This window comes from Dipteris shenzhenensis, chromosome 7 (assembly GCF_047967505.1).
Source record: "Dipteris shenzhenensis isolate YYH24624 ecotype China chromosome 7, Dip_SZ_1.0, whole genome shotgun sequence".
In the NCBI taxonomy this organism is placed as follows: Eukaryota; Viridiplantae; Streptophyta; class Polypodiopsida; order Gleicheniales; family Dipteridaceae; genus Dipteris; species Dipteris shenzhenensis.
Genome location: NC_141602.1, coordinates 25,669,936 through 25,675,061, shown reverse-complemented (window position 1 = coordinate 25,675,061; position 5,126 = coordinate 25,669,936). Strand labels below are relative to the sequence as shown.

At 38.2% G+C, this 5,126-nt stretch overlaps 1 non-coding gene across 1 annotated transcript; it reads right to left on the bottom strand.

Annotated features, from left to right (window-relative positions):
- Window positions 1-4,037: 4,037 nt before the first annotated feature.
- TRNAD-GUC (transfer RNA aspartic acid (anticodon GUC)) lies at window positions 4,038-4,109 on the bottom strand. Its single transcript has one exon. It is a non-coding gene; the product is annotated as a tRNA-Asp (tRNA).
- Window positions 4,110-5,126: the final 1,017 nt, after the last annotated feature.

Sequence of the window (5,126 nt, the reverse complement as noted above, 5' to 3'; positions counted from 1 at the left end):
AAGGTTGTGCTCGTGCCTAGGTAAAGCAATAACAAGCCAGGGAACACATGCATTACTTGTCTTCCCACATGATACCAATTTTGTTCTAACAAATGGTTTTCTGTGGATGGTGATAAGGTAAGTGGACCCTGACCTCGGAGCCTGGATTACCTGATGGATTCGATACTTTTTGTACTAATTCTTTGCTTAAATTTGCATAATATAAAGAAACTTTCTATTGCCAATCCTTTTGCTCAAGTCCTTACCAAGAAAAACAATAATAAAATGTTTGGATTTCAATATTGTCAAAAGTTATGTCAATTTTGTTTTCTTAAAGTTTTCAATCCATTTATCATATGCAACTTTTTATAATTATCCAAATGATTGAATTAATTGTATGGTTCATTTATTGATGGGATCTTTAAGAGAGCATTCATGAAGGATTTTAATTGATATAAAAGCAAAACCTCTAAAATCATATGAGTTCCTAAACACTGTATTGAAAGGCCAACCTTGATGAATCTGGATCATGATCAAGAGTAGAAACCTTTGCTCATATGCAAGTAAATGAAACTAATCCCCAATTTCTTTAGCTAACTAATCCCCAATGCCAAGGTCCCACACATCTTTCCAAATCCTTATGCCTTTCTTTTGAAGCTTCCTAGCCAACCTTGGCTTTATCTTTAGTGGAGGACGGCCTTCCTTCAAAGACTAATTAGTAAGCTAAAAGGACCTACCTAGCATTCCATCCTCTAATAAAGAGTGGAGGCCAACCTGATAGCATCTTGCAAGAGTTAAATTTCCAAACTTGTATCAATTCAACAACAATTGTGATCGTGGGATCTTATCCAAAACTCAAAAAGCACCAAATATTGCCATAGGGTGTATGGTCCTTTTATACCCCGGATACCATTGCATATCTAATATCAATCTAAACACACCCAACATTGATTACATCTCAACTTCAAGGGCCATTTAGAATGTAATCGATCACACTTAGACTTCATAGCATCAAGACCAAGTCCCCCTTCCTGCATAGCCACCACCACCACATCCCAAGAAACATAGTGCCATTAATTCTTCCATAAGGATCATGAATAGAACCATCCATCTTACTAAATGTATTCTAGACAAGGGGAAAATAGACAAAACATAGACTACAAAGGAAGAGAGAATGCACTTGGAAATAATGATCCATCTTACAAAGGATAACTTCTGAAATTTCCATTTGTTAAATTTTCTTACCAGTTTTTGAAAATACCATTCAAAATTTTTTTTGAGAGAAAACCTAATCCAGTCACAATCCAAGATATCTAAGCACCTCTCGAATCCACTTGAAATTAAAGTTACAAGTCCACTTAGGGAGTTCATTCCATCCAAGCCATATTGCAGTAGTCTTTGTTTGATTAATTATAGGATCCAAAACAAAGTCCTGAAAAAAATTAAGAACATTCCTTATGTTTTTTTTCAGTGCCACCCAAAATACTTGTATTGTCATCCACAAAAAATTGTGAATAGAAGCACGAACCATCAGGTAAAGGAAAACCCTTGATTAGACAATGATTCCAATTATAGTAATAGAAGTTGATTGGGATTCCATCTAGACCTAGAGTCTTGCCCCTAGTCATGGGTGGACAACAATAAACTTGACCTTAGACATGGAGAAAGTTCATTGTAGCTGCAAAGCCTCATGAGGGTAAACAAAGTACTAAAGATTAACTAAAAAAGCATTGATCAAATTATCATAAGCAAGATGTCGAATGGGCATAGACCTTGCAATACTCGAAAGATGTCTAGGATGGATCTCAACAACCTAGAATCACTATAAACAGGGTTATTGTTTTGGTCATCATGAACCATAGTGATGTTCTCCTTCAATCTCGTATCCCCAACCACCTTGAAAAAGGATGAAGAGGGCCAGTCTCCTTTATCCGACCATCTGATCCGAGCTTGAATTTTAATTTAGCATATTCTCTTTCTCTTAGAAAATTCCTAGTAGTGCTCAAAAAAAAAGGAAGAGTTGGATCATGTGGTGAATCATCAAGTGCAGAGACTAAGCAATCCCAAATCCAACAAGCTATCTTTCCCTTGGATCGAGCCATACAAGACTTGCTCCTACCAAAAATCTTTCCAACTTTCATGATATCTTTGATACAAGCATCCCACCTCTCAAGGAGACACACCTGCATCTTGCTTCCATGGATGTTGAATTGCCTTATTAAAATCCTTCATTCCCAAATAGGAGGTGTTGAGCTTAAAAGGAATCGGGCCTTTTTTTGCTTCAGGAAGAGCAACAAGATCAAAAGTCACTAAAATAGGAAAACAATTTGAAGAAACTACATCTGTTAAGAGATTGCCTTGCATGGTTGGACCAAGCCACGAATAAGTATATTCTATCCAAGCATGCTAGTCATCACAAAGTATCCGAGTGACGATTGTGCTAAGTAAAAGTATTTAATTTGCTTAGCATGTCAATACTAGTCCAGTCTGCAAACGAGCAGAGACCAGAATTCTCCAAGCTTCTTCTTCCTAGTTAGAGTTCTATACCACTGTGGAAATGGTCTCTAGGATCCGAGACACTACTAAACAGACATCTTGCTTCCCATATAAAAATTATTTAAGCCTCACCCATAGATCAACCCAAACATTCAATTGATCAATGGCATAGATAGAAAGAACAAAGAAATTAACTCCTTGATATAGAATCTCAACAAGAAGAAACTCACCATGATCATTGCTACAAACAAAGGTGGGCTTAAGAGCATCTTTGATCAAGAATGTAGTACCACCTTTCCCAAAAGTGCAGTTTCACCTTTCCCAGAGAAAGGATAGTTGTAGAATACCCGATACATTGGCAAAACTAAATCTACTAGTTTCTTATCACCAAGTTCTTGAAGCGCCAAAACATCCGATCTGCATGCATATAGTATCCTTTTCATAGCCCTCAACTCTATTTAATTCCTATTTGTTTTGGACCATGGAGGCTAATTAATTATGTTTGTCCATGGATTAATTCATTTATTTTGGTTAATTTATTTATTTAAGCTGTCTAAGAGGAGTGCACATTATTCAAGAGGGTAGGATTAGAATCCACAATGTTGTCTTTCCCACATGTGAGCCCTATCACTAAGCTATAGAGTGGAAGAGCATGCTAACTAAAATATCATAAATGGTCCCTCTTCCCTTCCCCCTTTAAGTACGTGAGTTCTTCTTTAAAGCCCCCTCAAATCGTCTCTATTCCCCCTCCCCCTTTAGCACTTTAATGCCCCCTTCTTAAGTGGTCCCTCTTAACTGAAACTCCTCCCTCCTCCCTTTATCCCTTAGTTTAATCATGCCCTTTCCCTCTTCCTTTTCACCCCGCTTCTCTTCTCCATAACTAATTAATGGGAATTTCCCATTTTTCAATGTATGGGGGAACATACCTAACACTTTGCTTCCACCTCAAACAAACACCTCGCACATTCCGGGTCATCATGACAATAGCAGGAGATAAAGTTGGTTGACTATTCATCAAAGGGAGCACTACCTTGCTCCATATCCACCTTCGCCAGTGGAGCAAACCCATTAACAAGCGCACTTCCAATCTAGGCCCTTCCTTTGGCGGCTTTGAGTGATTCCCTGCACTAATAGTTTTATAGATGTCACTACGGGTTTTGTTACCAAAGGTTTCCTTCCAAGATGCTTGGCCACTACCATCGGCCTCTATTTCAATGTCTGATGGTGGAATTGGTTTCATTGGTAATCGTTACCACCTTTTAATACTAGCTTGTGCCACAACACTCCTCTGAATCATTGTTTCTGTGTCTTTTGTTTTATGACCTTGACTCGATCACCATAACATCTTGAGACATATACTTACTAAACTAGAAGAGCAAGCAAAACGTGAAAATCTGAACAATTTATGACCTTGACTCGATCATTTTAACAAATTGAGACAAGACTTACACTAGAGGAGCAAGCAAGACGTGAAAATCGGAACGTGTGAGCTCTATTAGATTTCAAAATAATGAAGAGCAAGCAAAACGTGAAAATGGGGAACATGCGAGCAAAATTAAAATCGCCGTTGCCGGGGATCGAACCCGGGTCATCCGCGTGACAGGCGGATATACTTACCACTATACTACAACGACCCTGCATGCAGAAAGATATAGAGTAAACATTATTTATACATAGTTTTAATACCCACCCAGTGGTTTCTGTTTACTCAGTCTTCGTAACCTCTTCAAGTAGCGCCCGCCGTCAGCTTGTTCTGACTCCTTCGGACGAATTTCCTTGAAAGTTAAACAAAATTAAGCAGCAGACCACGCTTGAGAATGTCTGAACCGCGAAATCGTATCGCCTATTGCTGTCCAGCATAATCCGTTAGCGTTCTCCGGTTTGTAGCGGATATCGAGCTACTAGCGTTGACAATATAGCTGAGTGAATGGCGTGAGTAAGCATTGAGGAGGACTTTAGTCCACAGCAACGGCATCGTGAATACTAATTGAAGACCCTTAAGAATCCCGATGTAACCATATGAGTATTGCATACTACTTTTCATAAGTCTCGTTCTCTTGGAAGTTGGTCAAAATGCAAATCATTAGTCACGCTTCACATTGTTGGCAAGGTATCAAATACACAAAAATGAGATGGGATGCATTTGCATGTGTTACGCTTAGGCGAATACAAGTGTGACCTTTTGGATAGATGTGCTTAAAATTTACTTACTCCCATGGCCACTCCATTTAGGCTATAGATATGATATTAATGCAAGTGATCTTCTACATTGGTGCATCGAGTGTTTCCATGTCCATGTATGATAGGCTATGTATAGGCCTCGGATATGATTACTTGAAATCTTTACTATACCTAAATCAATTTGGTATAAATGAAACTTTATAAATCCCAATGAGGAGATTTAGTTAGAGCATTGAATGATTTTACAAGCTCTAAAGCTAAGGCATGTCTAAATTTCTCAATCTGAAGGGGCTTTTTTTATTTTCTTTAAAAATAAATAAATAAATAAAGTTCCACTTTCATTAAGGGTCTAATCAAGCCCAAAAGAAATGACCAATAACAAAATTTGCTTGACAAAGGGGGCCACATGCCCTCAACCTATGCTGTAAGTAGCAATAACAAGCACTAGTAACTGATATGGATCTCGATCA